Genomic DNA, 17422 nt, shown 5'->3' on the forward strand with positions numbered 1-17422 from the left:
GTATTGCAAGGAATGGATGGATGTTCTGGGCCAGGTCCTTCTGGAACAGGGGTCAGCAAACCTTGTCTGTAAAGGCCCAGATAGTGAATACACTATTTTCAGTTTGGCAGGTTGTATGGTTTTTGTTGCAGCTACTCAACTCAGCCTTTGTTGCCTGAAAGCAGAAACATACACAGACAACACATAACAAATAGGCTTGGCTCCACTCCATTAAATTTTTATTTAACAAGCGCCCAACTGGATTTGGCTCTTGGGCCTGAGTTTGCTGACTGCTGTTCTGGTGACTGGGCAAAAAAGTATGCATCCTCCATTTATATCAACTCATAGCTTTCCCTCAAAGCAACCTGAGGCCAGAGATAAAGAGGCTAAATTTATCTACTCAAAAATGATGTGTTCCACAGAATGCCCTTACCCAAAGCCCAGCTAGTGTTTATATAACCTAAATCCAGTCTCACTGCTGCCAGGACAAGGTGCCAGAGCGTCGTTTTCCCAATCTTTCATGATCCATGTTGGAAAGAAACCATCTGTTGGGGGGAGGGGTACCAGAGGCTGGGAGAAGCACCTAGAAAGAGCTGGAGTTGCAGAAAGCAGAGGAGATGTTGCACTTGATCCAGCTCTGCCTTCGGAGAGAGAAGGACCGGTGTGTCAGACTTCCATGGCAACTGAACGTAAACCATGGCTGTCTGAAGCCACACAGCACGTGGACTGTTTTCCTTACATCACTCAAAAGCTGAAGCAATAACATTCTGTCGCGTTGCTGGGTCAGCTGCTCATTTGTTCGCCCGCTTCTGGGCTGGGTGGGTGAAAGGCATCACTTTTATATTTTCCTCAGTGTAAATGTTTTACATGTTCGCTACTGATGCCCCATGTGTTCCTTCTGTTGTAAATATTTGTCATTTGTATTTATTATCTCAGTGTTTTCCCCCGAGGCACAAAATCGCTTACTGTGTTGATCTGAACTCCCTCATTGATCGCTGTTGTATATTTTTTCATGCCACTGCTTCGTCTCTTCTCAAAAGTCAGGTAGAAATCCTTGCATTCTGGTTCCAAATGTTTTGAAGCCTACAGTAGTATTTATTACTGAGATTCTTTATCTCAAAACTGAGGAAAATCCAAATTCCTGTAAGCATGGACTCAGGCATTTGTACAGTCTAAAATGTAAGCAAAGTTGTCCTTAAAAATAGACCCTCCACTTGGGGCTTCATACTTCATACAAATTTACTCCTGAGCCTTCCTTTGAGGAAGGATGTGGATTTCCAAATAAAGATATGATGTTTATTTTGAGCCCTGCATCTTAACAAGATGATCCGAACACCTCTCCTTTGTATCAATAAATAGCCCTGTTATTCTGAAGTGAGAGGCCTTAGTAGAGTGAAATGCTGACACTCAAAACTAAATAAATAGAAAATGCTAGCCCAGAGCTGTAGCTGTACTTTCACACACAGACACACACACAGAAATTTCAGCTCGAACCTAGGAAAAGGCCTCGTTTAGAACAACAAGGCCAAACAACGCTTCCAGGACCCATTTCCTAAGGAAGAGCAACCCTCGTGTGATTTCAGCATCAGCACCATGTGGGCTGGCTAGGTTATAAGATCTGTTTCTGTTATGGATTTAAGCAGCAGGACCTGTACGTTGTCACATTGCATTATCTTTCTCCAAGCCTTAATAAAGGTTTTAAATAACTGACTTCCTCTTGAGTAGCATTTTTGTCTGAGAGAGCTTTGGATGGGCCAAGGGGATGGCTGTGAGCCAGTGGGCTTTGAGTCCATTTAAAATGCTGGATGTTCAGATACCTAAGAAACAGAAACAGGCTCACAGACAAAGAGAACAGAGGTGTGGCTGCCAAAGGGGAGGGGGCTGGGGGAGGGCTGGGAGCTTGGGCCTAACAGAGGCAAACTGTTACATATAGGATGGATAAACAAGGCCCCAGGACTTCCCTGGTGGCCTTGTGGTTAAGACTCTGGGCTTTCACTGTGATGGCCCAGGTTCAATTCCTGGTTGGAGAAGATCTCACAAGCCACATGGTGTAACCAAAAGAAAAAACAACAAGGACCTACTGTATAACAGGGAACTATTTTCAATATCCTATGATAAGCCGTGATGGAAAATAATATGAAAAAGAATATGTGTGTGTGTGTAATTGAGTCACTTTGCTATACAGCAAAAGATAATACAACATTGTAAATCAATCTTATGTCAGTTTAAAAAATTTAATAGTGAGCATTCAGTTTACAGGGAGAGGAACTCAGGGAGGAAGACTACTCTGGGCTTTTCTTCCATCACAGGGCCTCTGTCCAAAACCCTGCCTGAACCACCAAAGAGGAGGCTGAGCTTCTGTGGCCAGCCTGAAAGCTCCTATCCCAGGGCCATCAGGGTGGTCCTCACAGCTCCTTGTGGAGTCCATAGGCCTTGGAGTCAGCTACTCTTTCTTGCAGATGGAGCCTAGAGAGGACGCAGTTAAGTCTTGGCCAGAAAACAGCTCAGGGGCCCTGCACAGGCAAGGAAGCCTCCTCCTCACCTCTTCCTTCCTCAACACTGCTGGAGAGCTGGAGTCCCTGACTTACTAATCCTATGGTTTACTCCACCATCAGCATACCTACTATGTCCTCAGCACCACGCCAGGCATCTTACATACGTAACCTCATCCCCACTATGTCCCACAAGCAGCAGCTATTATCCCCACTTTACAGGTGAAGAAACCAAGGTACAGGAAAGTAAAGCAACTTCTCCCAAACCGTGTGACTAGTGGCAGGGGTGGGGTGGCGGGGGACACCTGAACTCGAACCCGGATCTGTGACTCTAAGCCCACATGCTTTCCCCTACTCAGGCCCAGATTCTTCACATACAATTTATTTTTAATTTAAACCAATCAGTATGATTCTATTTTACACAGAGCTTAAAGAAAGAATAATTATACTCTTATATTTATAGCACCAGGCCTCCAAGGAATTCTGCTTTAGAACGGAAAGGAAAATTGATGCTCTCACCTTTCCTCTCTGCAAAGACTCAGATTTTAGTTCAGATTAAGGGAGGGGAGGAAAATCACGGAGTCTGATCGCTTTTCAGTGCATATGAGTGATTTTTTTTTTAAGATGCTGCTTAAATGTTCCCAAGGAAAGCCTTTGGGGAGTAGCTGGCTGGAGTGACCCTGCAGACTGAGTTTTCACCACTAAACCCACCCATTCACCAGCCCTGTCTTGAGACGTCAGGCTTCGCTGAAATCTTCACCATCGCCATCGCCCTCATCACGATGGCTGCAGTTTACGTGCCCCGTGCTGCTTGGTGCTTCACAGATATCACGTCTGAGCTTCCTTTTACATATGAAAAAATTGAAGCCCAAAGGCATCTTCATTTGCCTAGAGCCATCACAAGGCTAGCAAGCTGCAGGGGGTGGCAGGGCTCAGTCAGCATTGTCTGCTATCTGTCGATTACATCCCTGATGTGAAAATGTGGGTTAAATACACCCAGTGTTCAGAAACGCAGCTACCTCCCTCCCCCTGACCCTCAGAACTGCTCCAGTCCACTGGTTCAGGGATGATGAGGCTGTGGGAGGGCTATGAGTTCTTCCAAATATGCTGGATTTAAGCAAAGTTTTCAAAAGAAGCTGGAGCCGTGGGTCCCACAATCTGGAGACAAAAATCTGAATTTATTCTAAAGTTGACAAAAAAGAAAGCCTCCAAAAAAAAAAGAAAGAAAGAAAGCCTCCTACTGAAGAGGGAACAAGTCTTGGCCAGAGAGCAAGTTTCATGTGAAATTGTTCTGTGGGGGTCAGAGAAAAGATCAATACAAGCCTAGGGCTAGGAGTCATATGAGGCTGCTAGCATAAGAAGTTCAGTTTCTATGACTCCACAGAAAGAACATACAACTCAAAAGTCACTCCCTAAAGAGAAATGCGGGGGAAAGCCACAAAGCCAACCTAAGCTGATGCATGAAATGGGCCCTGTTTCACTCAGCAGGATGAACCCTGCTGTCCCATGGGAGCTGGGCATGTGCCCACCGCATTTAACATCAGGTCTGCCTGGGTGAGCTAAAGCTTGGGAGAGACAACAGAAGCCCCTCCAGGAATTCCGATGCAGGTCAATTGTTCACAAGGTACAGAGGAGAACTGTCCAGTTCCATGTTCCACTGGAGAGTTTCCAGAGTTTTCTGCGGTTCTTAAAGCACAGGAGTGCCCACGTAAAAAGCAGCAGCACACCGACAAGGATGGGGACCGCCGGCTTGCTAACCTCACAAGTCATGATGAATACTCGGCAGAGGAGCAGGGCACCACAGAGGGCTTTGTGCAGGGAGAATAACTAGGCCCGGGAACTCTGTCCTGATCACTTTTTGCTGTATTAACAACCCCAAAACTTAGTAGATTGAGACCACGATTTTATTTTGCTCACAGTTTTGTGGGTCAGAAACTTAGAAAGGGCTCTGCTGGGTGGTTGGTCTCTTCCCCAGATGGTGTTAGCTGCCTTCCCAGATGGATGTTCGTGACCTTCAAGATAATTACTCAGTGCTCCCAGCGCCCCCCCCCCCCGCGCCCCACCCCTGCTTCTTGCTCTTTCTCCACGTGACATCTCACCCCTGAGTCCTTGCAAAGTATGGCCATTTCAGGGTGGTTAGTCTCCCTTCTTTCATGGTGACTGACTTCCCCAAGAGAGGCTGGAGAATTTTACAGCACACTCTGCAGATATAAACTAGGGTTTGGACTTTATTCTTGGACATGAATGTCACAAGGGCAGAGACTGTCACTTCTGCACACAATTTCATGTCCCTGCAGTGACCCTGCCATCACACAGCTAGAATGAATGAATGAATGAAACCTCTTGTCCAAAAGGATGCCATATTGTCAAATCAGATAAGTTTCTATTCACTTTAGCTCCTAAAGGAAATGTATCCTTGTGTCCTTGTAAGGACATGTGTCCTTGTAAGGACATGTCAGTGAGTCAGTGGGTGGGTGTCAGAACTAAAGGTCACAGGGAAGTCTAATAATTTTGGAGTCAGGAGACAGACTATTAATCCAACCATTCATTTGTCTTGCACCTGGTAAATCTTTTTATTCTTTTTAAATAACAACTGAAAAAAGTCAGGACTGGCCCTGAGATCCTGGCAAATCACATAAACTTTCTCAGCTACAAAATAAGGAAACTGACAGACACTCTACTTCTCTCACAAGGGGTAGTAAGGAGAAAATGACTGAAGCTATATGAAAGTTACAATACACAGGCAATGCTTTGAAGAGCGTGGGTACCTTGTCAATGGTGGGGATTATTTCTCCTGGCCATTTTGAAAGGCTTGCGTCTAGTCAAGAGCGCAGAGAGGATGAGCCACCCCAACCTTTCCATCGTCCTGGTGGTTCTCTGAGGCAGGTACAAGGTCTTCTACAGCCAGGATAGAGGGTCAGCCCCACACAGTGGGGATCTGAACCAGGTATGAGGGAGCAGAGCCTAACCAGAGGGGTGAGAGCAGCCTCTGAGCTGCTCCAGTGCAGACTGGGCTGGGGAGCCACCGACAGGCTGGGGAGCAGAGGGCCTTCCTGCCAGGCTCTCCCTCTGCAAACCTCAAGGCAAGGGACCCACAAAAAAGCCAGTTCATAAGCTCCTTAATGAGAAAGGAGAGACTGACAGAGATGAGGGAGGAAAGAGATTCGGGGCCAGAGCCCACTCCACCGGGTGCCAAGGTTCCTGAGAGTTTGACATTTGGAAAAGATCTGGCCTGGAGGAGCCAAGGATTTGGGACAGGACTCCTTCCGGCTCCCGGGACTGTCAAGAAGAAAAGGAGGGGGAGGAAAATGACTCAGCTGAAATAAAGAGAAATGTGTTTTTAAAAAGGGAAACGATGAGAGGCACAAAGCAATGAGATGGAGCCCCAGGACAGGGTCCAGATGCCTTCTCAGACGAAGCGGGGACAATCTGCAAAATGCTAACAAGCTCACGAGGGCTTCCAGACCAAGAATAACACCTCAAAAATGAAGAGCATCTTCCAGGCTTGCCAGGCCTCGGGGCCCGGACCCTCCAGGTCCGGGGTCCCCAGGGGCTGGTGCCCACCTCTGCAGGAGAAACACTGCGGTTGACCCAGCAGCGCAGAAGCTCCTCCACAGGTTTGACTCTGAAGACGGGGGAGGTTTTTGCACAGAGGAGTTAGATAGAAACTCATTTCACATTCAGGCTCACACTCACCCAGCAGGGCAAGGCTGGGAGAAGGGGCTAGGATGCCCTTCAACTCCTTCCTGGCTTCATTCCATCCACCACACCCTGGGGGGTGGGGGAGGCATGGAAGCAGGCTCCCTCCCTGCAAGCTGATGCAACTCTCAACACGAACCCCCTGCCCCCAACAGCCAAGGGCAGATGGCCTTGATTGCAGAAGTGTCAATGGAGACTGCGAAGAGATATGAGAACATGAGAATAAAGAGAAGCTGTTGGGACTTCCCTGGTGGTCCCGTGGTTCGGGGACTGGTTCCATCCCTGGTTTGGGGAAATAAGATCCCACAGGCCACGTGGTGTGGCCAAAAGGGGGGAGCAGGGTGGTCATTAAAAAAAAAAGAGAGAGAGAGATAGAGAAGCCACTGGCTGACAACTCTGTATCTCCATGCCCCAGCTCACCCAGCGCTGGGTTCATGCTGGGGTCCACCTCCCCCCAGCATGGAACTCACATTTCTAGAAGAGGAGAAATTAGGAAGAAGAGATCAGCTCAGCATGGCTGAAGAACTGTGAACCCCTCGCACAAGCCTATCAGCCCTGTCAACCTTTCCGAGTTGCTCGGCATTTACCCAGAGGCTCCTGTTCCTGGAGAAAACATCATGTGTCCTTCCAGGAGGACACGAAGCAGGGAGGCCAGCCTGCCGGGGAGCACAACAACACGTGCAGGGGAGGACCGGGAGGGGGTCGACAGACCAAAGCCAGCTGTCCCACGGTCCAGAAGCAAGGCTGGGGTGGGAAGCCTCCCCTGACTTGTAAGAGAGCTCTCTGACAGTAGCCCTACATTCTAGCAGAAAACAGGAAACCAGCAGAGAATTCCTGGCCCTCCACATGCTCGGTTATCCCAGCACCTCCAAGACTAGAAGCTGTCCCTCTGGTCCATTCAAAGGGCTGCCAGCACCTGGCAGGGGGTTTCAGACACCTAGAAACTGAAAGCGTGGGGCCGACCGGCTGCCCTCTGAGCTCACTCCCACTAGCTGTGGCCGCCCTGACGTTCCTTTACCAGCCTGGGACCTGCTCCACAGACAACCACAGGCAGCGTGGGAAGCACAGCCACACCTGTCTTTCCAGGGCTCCGGACCTCGGAAACTGGTTTGGTGAGGGAAAGCAGAGACAGAATTAAAAGTGTGAGAGATCTGTTAAGAGAAACAGTGTGAAAGGTCAGGCGAAAAGAAGAAGCAGGCAGGTGGTGCCTCCGACCAAAGTGCAGGGCTGACACCTGGGAAGGGAGAGAGGGAAGGAAGGAGCGCTGAGTAGGACTGCAGGGCAGATCTGAGAAAGTCTCAGCCAAGAGGGTGGGGAGCCCAGGGATGCTGCTCTGTGTGGGCAGGAGTGGCAAGCTCTGCCCCAACCCCCACCATGAGCTCAGTCATTGCCAGGAGCAGCCTGGGAAGAGGGTGGCTTGGCATGAACAGAGTGATGGGCTGGAAGGAGTGTCAGGCAGAGGCTGAACCAGTTACACTCTTCACAGCAGGGAGTATGAGCAGCACCCTCCCACAGCTATCTAATAGCCAAGCCTTCTTAAACTTTAGCCAATGCCTGTTTTAAACTAAGCCTTCCCTGATGCTCAGACGGTAAGGAATCTGCCTGCAATGCAGGAGACCTGGGTTTGAACCCTGGGTAGGGAATATTTCCCAGGAGAAGGGGATGGCTACCCACTCTAGTATCCTTGCCTGGAGAATTCCATGGACAGAGGCACCTAGCAAAGAGTCGGACAGAACTGAACCGCTCCCGCTTTTTTTTTTAACTTACTTGGTGCTAGGTGAAGTAAGTCAGACAGAGAAAGGCAAACATGTCTCTTACACGTGGAATATAAAAATTACACAAATGAACTTATTTACAAAACAGAAACAGACTCACAGACAGAAAACAAACTTGGGGAAAGCTGAGAGGGGCATAAATTAGGGATTTGGGGATATATATGAAGTAGATAAACAAAGACCTGTAGTATAGGATGGGATATAGCACTGTACAGCACATGATATTTTGTAATAACCTATATGGGGAAAGAATCTGAAAATCTGAAATATATATATATATGTTCATTTTCAGATTCTTTTATCTTTCACTTTTCATATACACATATGTGTATATATATGAATCACTTTACACATGAAATTAACACAACATTGTAAATCAACTATACTGCAAAAAAATAATTAAAAAACAAAACAACAAAAATAAATCCTTTAACAGAGCATTCAATTCTTGAAACAGGTTCTACCAGCCCTTTTGTAAGAGGCTTTACCAGGTTGTTGTGCAAAACAAGTCCAAGAGTGAAGGTAACACTGCCTGGCAAACCAGAAGGCCCCCACTAGAAGTTCACAAAATGAAGGCTCACAGGTCACATATAGCCTGAGGTTTTGTTTGACTCACACACTGATTTTTTTTTTTTAAGTTAAATTAGTTGCCAGCACAGGGAAGCCATCAAAATCTAAATTTCCAGCTTCCCTTCAAATATACTAACATCCATCAATCCTGAGACTTCCCTGGTGGTCCAGGAGTTAAAACTCCACCTTCCAGTGTAGGGGACATGGGTTTGATCCCTGAGCAGGGAACTAAAATCCCACATACCAAGGGCAACTAAGGCCAAGCACTGCAATGCAGATCCCACTCACCACAACTAAAAAGACCCAACGCATCCAAATAAATTTAAAAAATAATATCCATCAATCCTGAGCCCATATTCCAGCTCACCACAGTTCTTATCACTCCCTACTGTCTTTCTCCCTACCTGCTTCCCTCAGTCCTTGACCAGACTGGCTTCTGCAGGCTTCCTGCCTACACTCATGGATGCATCTCAGCCATTCATGGCCATTCCATTTCCTAGGGGGATGCAAAGAGAAACATTCAGACATCTAAAAAGAGCTCTGAAAACAAATTTTTTAAATAAATATAAAGGGCTCTGGGTAATTAAAGTATACCAGAGAAAAATGAAAAAAAAAATCAATAAAACAACCGAGGTAAATTTAAGAAAATCCTTCAGAAAGAGACTAATTATGGAAGAAAAAGAAGATCAAGCTAGATTTATCCAATCAGAAGGACTTCCAGAATAAGGGAATGAGAAAATAGTAGGGAGAAAATTGTCTAATAAATAATACAGAATTGAAGCACAAGAGCTTTCAGACTGAAGAGGCCTAAAGAGGACCCAAGACAGTGAATGAAAAACTCCCCAGTCACATGCATCCTTGTGAAAGTTCAAAATTCCTAAGGGGAAAGGGGAAAAGCCCAAATGCTTCCAAAGAGTGGAAAAGAAATACAAGGAATCAAGATCAACATGTACACACTGCTATATTTAAAACAGATAACCCAGCGGTAGGGAGGGGTTCTTTACCGGTCCGGCAGCTGAAGCTCGGCGTTCGGGTTACCCCTGCAGCGACGCCCCCTGGTCCCACCGGTACCACCGCTGCTTCCGCCCCTTCGCTTCTCGGCTGTGCAATGGGCACCCGCGACGATGAGTATGACTACCTCTTCAAAGTTGTTCTTATTGGAGATTCTGGTGTTGGAAAGAGTAATCTCCTGTCTCGAGTTACTCGAAACGAGTTTAATCTTGAAAGCAAGAGCACCACTGGGGTAGAGTTTGCAACAAGAAGCATCCAGGTTGATGGGAAAACAATAAAGGCACAAATACGGGACACGGCAGGGCAAGAACGATACCGTGCTATAACATCAGCATACTGTCGTGGAGCTGTAGGTGCCTTATTGGTTTATGACATTGCTAAACATCTCACGTATGAAAATGTAGAGCGGTGGCTGAAAGAACTGAGAGATCACGCTGACAGTAACATTGTTATCATGCTTGTGGGCAATAAGAGTGATTTGCGCCATTGCGCCATCTCAGGGCAGTTCCTACAGATGAAGCAAGAACTTTTGCAGAAAAAAATGGTTTGTCATTCATTGAGACATCTGCTCTAGACTCTACAAACGTGGAAGCTGCTTTTCAGACAATCTTGACAGAGATATACCGCATTGTTTCTCAGAAGCAGATGCCAGACAGACGTGAAAATGACATGTCTCCAAGCAACAATGTGGTTCCTATTCATGTTCCACCAACCACTGAAAACAAGCCAAAGGTGCAGTGCTGTCAGAACATATAAGGCGTTTCCCTTCTCCCCAGAAGGCTGTGTGTAGTCCAATTCCCAGGTCTGAGATTTAAATATATTTGTAATTCTTGTGGTCAAAATAAATAAATAAATAAATAAAACAGATAACCAGCAATGACCTGCTGTATAGCATAGGGAACTCTGCTCAATGTTATCTGCCAGCCTGGATGCAAGGGGACTTTGGGGGAGAATGGATACATGTATATGTGTGGCTGAGCCCCTTTGTAGGTCAGCTGAAATTACCACAACATTGTTAATCGCCTATACCCCAGTACAGAATTTAAAAGTTTTTAAAAAAAGAATTTGTAAGGCCTCAGACTTCTCACCAGCAACTTTGGAAACCAAAAGACAAAGGAGCCATGCTTCAGCATCCTGTGGGAAAGTAACTCTATCCCTAGTCAGATTATCAATTAAGTAGAGTACAATCCAGATATTTTTCAAACATGCCAGGTCTCAAAAATTTTCCTTCTGAAATATCCTTTCACAGGAAGCTCCTGAAGGCTGCATGCTGCCAAAATGAGGGAGTAAAATTAGAACAAAGACATAATCAGATCCAGGAAGCAGAGACCTAGCCCAGGAGAGAGGGAAGGGGCTTCCCAGGATGATGGTAAGAAGAGTCCAAGGACTTCCCGGGTAGCCCAGTGGTTAAGACACCGTGCTTCCAGTCCAGGGGATGGGGGTTCAATTCCCTGGTCTGGGAAGTAAGATCCCACATACCATATGGCATGCCAAAAAAAAAAAAAAAGGTCCAGGCTGACAGTTGAGCAGCCAGCCCCCCTGGGAGCAGGGGACCATGGGGACTGCAGAGGATCACTTCATGGTTTGGCCAGAGGTCTTGAGGCATAAGTTAGTGATGGTTAAATTACTCACAGGAAACTAAGCAAACCAAAAATAAGTGAAAGACGTGAATGGGCATTTCACAAAGGATCTACAAATAGCCAATAAGCACAAGAAAAAGGCCTCAACACCATTAGCCAGTAGGAAGATACAAATTAAAACACCTATGATCATTGCTGTCTACCCAGCAGAATAGATCAAACAAAGAATAACAGAGTCCCAAGCACTGGCGAGGCAATGAAGCAACTGGCTCTCATACGTTACTAGTGGGGCACCAGTGGCCCAAACACTTTGGGAAACTCTTTGGCAGTTTCTGAGAAAGTTAAACATATGCCCATCCTATGTCCCAGAAACTCCACTCCTAGGAATAAATCCAGAGGAATGAACACAAACAGAGCCACAATAATACTAGTACAAGAATGTTGAGTAACTTCATGCATAATAGCCAAAAACTGAAACCAGCCCTAATATCCATCCAACTGGAGATGGATAAACCAAGCGTGATTCTTCCATCCAAGGAATATGAGTTGGCAATCAAAAGGAATGAGTGACACACACAACCATGTGGATGAAGAGAGGCGACAGAAAAGACACTGAAGCTCCTTATAGAAGTTCACACCCAGGAAATGCTAATCTACAGGGTGAGAATTCAAAATAGTATTATTTCTAGGGGATCAAGACTGACAGATATTAACTGAAAAGGACAAAAGGGAAATGTCTAGAATGACAGATATGTCCTGGTGTCACAGGCATATTGTATTTAAAAGTCATTAATCAGGGAACTTAAAATACACTTTATTATGTGTTAATTTATTCCCCAAAAAAGTACTGGGGGAAAAAAGAAAATGAAATAAATTTAAAAATTATTAATTTCATGAAAAATAAAAACATATTAAAAAAGAAAATGCTACCATAGGACACTCCATGTAATATGGACCTAGTTTGGCTGTGAGCTGTGAACAAAGTTCTAGTAAATAAATATACTATATACAGATTCAACCAGAAATCTCTATTGGCAGGATGAGCAGAAGGGCAGTGTTTATGTATTGCAGAGGGTTGGGGATGAGTAAAGAGAGACAAATCTTAATATTTTATAGCAGGAAGTCAACAGATCATGTGTAAAATCAAATATACAAATAAACAAGAAATAGCAGTGAGGTGTGTTCTTCGGGCTTCTGAAGGTAAATACAAGGAGAAACAGGTAAAGAGCAGCAAGTGGTTGTCTCTGGGAATAGCATTCAGTGGTGGGGACATGTGGGCCAGATCATTTGAATCTGCTAGAGTTAGGTTTGGCAAAAAGAAATAGGAACCCGAAACAAAATCCCTTAATTAAAACAGAAATGTAAAAGTCTGGAGATAGACAACCCAGGATTACTCCACAAAGGTCTCAAAGATTCAGGCTCCTTTTTCTCACTGCTATACCATACACTGGCTCCAGTTTCAAGACCACCTTATGCTTTTCAATATGGCTGCTCCAGCTCCAGCCATCAAATCCACATTTCACCCAGTGGGATGGAAAAAGAGATAAAGACAAAAAAGGGTGCCTATATTTCCCCAAAGCATCCCCACAACACTTCTGTCTAAATCTCACTGGTCAGAACTGAGTCCCATCGTCACTCCTAGCTGCAAGGGAAGCTGGAACAAATCTTCTCTAATCTGAACAGCCATGTGCCAACCATGGAAGAGGGGAGTCTCTGTCATTAGGACCTGTGTTTAAAATTTTTAACTATATAGGTATCACTTTGATTTAGAAATAAAACTGTGAACAAAAAGAAGCCGCATGAGCAGCCAACAGACAAAGTGAAGAAGAGTTCTGCTGCATTATTGTACCGCAGGCTGCATCAGTCCCAGGCAGGCAGTAGAAAATATCTAATGATGCATAACCACCACCTCAGTCTTCCCACCACAGCAAGGGAGCCAGAGGGGGCCCAGAAGGAAAACTAAGGAGGTGATATATGGAATTAAGGTATTGGGTGGTGCATGCCAGGGCAAGAATCCATCCGAGGGCCAAGTGACTCCACAATGACAACCTTTCAGATAGTCCCAAGCTCTGAAACCTTTCCTAGCCTTCCACATTTAGACCAGCTTTCAAAAAGATAAAAATCGCACAAGACCCCAGAAAGGTAGAAACTGTTACTCCTCCTTTACAGATAAACAGACTCCCAGAGGTTGAGTAACTTCCTGCAGGTCATATCTGGAGAGGCTAGGACTTGACCTCAGGAATCCCCAAGACAGAGTCCTGGTTTCTCTCCTCCATGACACGGGCACTCCTCCAAGGGGTCTGGGCGGCCACCCGAAGCTTTTGGATTCTCTGCAGAGCCACATCAGGCCTGTCAATAAGTCACAAGATGCCATGACTCATCTGAAGACAAGATAAACAACAGGGAGGCCCGGTGGGATGAGAGGCCCTGTTTCCTAGGAAGTTGCCTTCTGCAGGGCTGAAAAGAGTACACAGTCAGCAGGCAGGAACCTCTTCTGCAAACATCAGCGCAGCAGTTTGCAGACAAAGAAAAAGCACTGCTGGTCCTGGAGATGGGTGGCAGAGCTGGGAGCCATGAGTTATTTCCATCCTGAAAGGGCTTTTGTCAAGCCCAGGCCACGAGCCTGAGCATATAGAATTCCAAGCCTTTCCCCTCCAATTTCTCCAAAACCAGAAGGGAAGGTCCGTCTGCACTGATCTAAAGTGAGTTCTCTACTGCATCCCTTCCGAGAATCCCAAAATGTTTAACCAGTGTTTCTGGATAAAACTGCAGACCCTCCAAGTGACCTTGGGGCAACCATTTCCTCTTCCTGCACCCCAGCTCTCAGGGGAGAATAAGATGGCTCTCAGGGAGACGAAGATGATCTGACAGAGGGCAGAAGGAGCTTATTGCCCCCAGCACCCAGCCAACCAGATCCGTCTGGACACGACAGGCTCTCATGGGACCAGTCAAAGCACAGAGCCCAGATGGCCCAACAGCAAAGTGGCAGGTAGTCAGGAAGGGTGGAGCAGAGAATGCAGAAGCCAGCAGGAGGGATCCAGCCCAGGGTTCAGTCCTGCAAAGACTCAGGCCACGAGAAGAAATCTACTGTCAAATGAAGGATCCAAGTAGAGCCTTGAGGTTTGGTCATCAGGAAATATGACAAGAGATAGGCTTGCTGGACTGTAGGTCAGAGTGAGGTGACATAATGCTGATTCAGCCAGAGAGAACTTAAGAGGAAATTTTCACTCTCCCTAAGCAGTCACGGAGCTGATGCCAGAGTCTGCAATTGAGGCAACATCGAATGTTTGGGGAGGGGAGGACAGGGAAGCCCCAGAGGCAATTCAGGAAGCAGCATGTGCTTGGCCACCTCCCTCCTGTCCACCTGCTCAGAAGAACCTGCTCCTCCAAATCATCACAGCCAAGCAGGTGGCCTTCAAAGCAGCCGCAGGACTCTGTGACAACACTCAGAACAATGTCTTGCTTATCCATGACCTCTTCTTGGACACCTCCAGTTTGAATGGACATTCCCAACCACACATTTTATCTCTGAGTCAATTCTAATCTTCTACTGCTATTGGCTCAGCAGTAAAGAATCCACCTGCCAATGCAGGAGATGCAGGTTTAATCCCTGGATAGGTAAGATCCCCTGGAGTGGGAAATGGCAACCTACTCCAGTATTCTTGCCTGAAAAATCCCATAGACAGAGGAGCCTGGTGGGATAGAGTCCACAGGATTGCAAAGAGTTGGGCATGACTGAGCAACTGAGCACACATTGTTATTTTAAAATGACTGACTCTCACTCTATCCCAGCACAATGCAGGGTACTCAGAAGAGCTTAGTAAATATCTTTGTCTTTGACTACAATTGAAAATAATCTATTTAAGGAGATTAAAAAAGAACTGCATGAGAAAATGACAATATAAGGACAAGATGATGCTATGAAAACAAAATCATAAATCCTAAGGGAGCATTGAAAAAAATAAGTAAATCAGAGAGAGGGGCCATTAATCTGGGGGCTTCTTAGAGAAGGTGAGTTTTGAACCAGTTACTAAGAGAAATAGAGAATATATTAGAATTATTTTGTTTGCAAGCATCAGCAATCTAATTCAAAGTAGCTTAAGCCAAAAAAGACAAGAAAAAGTAGGAAGGGGGAGGGAAGGAGTCAAGGAGAAAAAATACAGGGGAACTGCATTGACTCATGTAATGAAATGTAGGCATGGCTGGATCCAGGTGCTCAGATAATATTATCAGGAATCCACCGTTCTCTGTTCTGGTTTCCTCTGTGATAGTGTCATTCCAAGGCCAGCTCCCTCTAGCGTGGCTCCCTAGACCTGGATCCTACAGCTCAGCAACCTCAGGAGGAAGAGAAATCTTCTCTTTTCAATAGTTTAGAGGTACTCAAAACAAAACAAAACAAAAATCTTTTGTTGTAAAGAGATTCTGAGGGTTTATTTGTTTTTGCAGCTTAACTTGGTCTATCCTGACTAACACATGCCCTGTATGTCTAGCCTGGGAAACAGACGCACCCCTATAGTCAGCAGAAAATGCTGATCTGATTGCCCAGGCTGAAGTCAGGGTGCAGTGCTCTGATTGGCCAGGCTGGTCAGGGTGTAGTGCTCTGATTGGCCAGGCTGAAGCAGGGTATGGTGCTCTGATTGGCCAGGCTGAAGCAGGGTATGGTGCTCTGATTGGCCAGGCTGAAGCAGGGTATGGTGCTCTGATTGGCCAGGCTGAAGCAGGGTATGGTGCTCTGATTGGCCAGGCTGAAGCAGGGTATGGTGCTGTGACTGACCAGGCACACCCACAGGGGAACCAGGGAACTGAGGCCAGGCCCACCTTAATCATGTGGTCTGAGATTTCCTCGCAGGAAAATCAAGATCCTGTTACCAAAAAGAAAGGGGAATATTCACTGGGCAGCAAAAAATCTAAAGAGCTTAATGCACACTTGGCAGAAAGGTGAAAGGAGGCCGGGCATACTTCACAACCACGATTCCTGCATCTGGGGCCCACTGTTCTGTCGGATGATCCCCCTCCCTCCAAGGCACTCCCCGTCTCCCCACAGGAGAGTCCCCAAACAAAAGCTAGGTTTCAGAAGAGAACTTGCGGCCCCCAGAGAAGGGACAGGGGTATCCTTTCACCCCATCTTTGCAGCTCACCACCTGCTCTGGCCAAGACTCCCAGCTGTGAAAGCTCCCGGTAGTGCAGGGAGGCTGCAGGCATCCAGTGGCGGCCTGGAGGCCCAGCGCCCACACCTGCAGCCTCTGAGGGCCCCACCAAATCCTGCCGGGACTCTCCCAGCAGCAGGCGCGCGGATGCGCACGCGGCGTTCCAGCGGGGCCGACTCCTCGGGGAGCTGAGCGCAGTGCATCAGTCAGCACTTTTAGCTCTGTCATTCCCTTACAGACTTTTAACCTCCTGGACGAAAGAATTCAGTCCCGCTTGTTGCCTCTCCGCAGACTTGAGAATCCAGCCGGAGTCGCTACGTCACACTTCCTGCAGCAGCCCAAGGGTCAGGAGTTCACCCGCTGAACCGTTTGCCTGGGGAGCCGTGGTCCTAATAAGCATGACATCCTCCCCCAAAGCTTCAGCAGCTGTGTTTCCCCCTGACTCGGAAGGGAAGGAACCAAATAAAGCAGCAGGAGGAATTACGTGGTGCAGAACTGCTCAGCGTGGGATTCCAGGTCCAAAGGTCAGATGCTCAATTATAATTTTGAGGAGGTCAGTCTTGGGGGTTTTGCCTCAGTTTTCCTGTTGCTGAAATGTGGGGAGAGGGGATCGTTTCCGGGAAATGAGCTGGTATATGATAAAGTAGGAATTTCACCCGGGTTCCAACAGTTGCCCAAAACCAAGCCAACACTATTTTGTAGAGAACTTTCCAGACTGCCAAACCCACCCTAGGTGCAGAGAACTGCAATCCGGCTGAGCTTGCATCTTCAATTCTTGGTCTGCACTGTACACTGGATGAAGCAGAAATCTGGAAGGCTGAACCACCAGTTGATGGCTTAAGGCCCCCAAGCATCTCTCCCAGGAGATGGAAGACTGGCAGAGGGCCAGAAGCAGGGCAGACAAAAGTGTCCCAGTCCCTAGAACCTGTGCTCCTACATTATTCCTGGGAACACCAAACTAAAAGAGACTTCTGAGAACTCACAACCTACCACTCACAGCATTACATGGATTTATAAAGGCAACAGGAACCAGAGAGATGGAGGGGCTGCAAAGTTTGGGACGGGGTTGAAGAGAACTAAATACATGACTAGATCAGAACAGGCAAGAGAGAAGGTGGCTCCTGGATGTTAGTCTAGAACTCAAAATTATTATTTTTAGAAGCAGTAGA

At 46.7% G+C, this 17422-nt stretch overlaps 1 pseudogene; it reads left to right on the forward strand.

Moving 5' to 3' along the window:
- Positions 1 to 9524: 9524 nt before the first annotated feature.
- LOC110148258 (ras-related protein Rab-11A pseudogene) lies at positions 9525 to 10374 on the forward strand (annotated as a pseudogene).
- The last annotated feature ends 7048 nt before the right edge of the window (positions 10375 to 17422 follow it).

The sequence above is a fragment of the Odocoileus virginianus genome, chromosome 14, assembly GCF_023699985.2.
Source record: "Odocoileus virginianus isolate 20LAN1187 ecotype Illinois chromosome 14, Ovbor_1.2, whole genome shotgun sequence".
In the NCBI taxonomy this organism is placed as follows: Eukaryota; Metazoa; Chordata; class Mammalia; order Artiodactyla; family Cervidae; genus Odocoileus; species Odocoileus virginianus.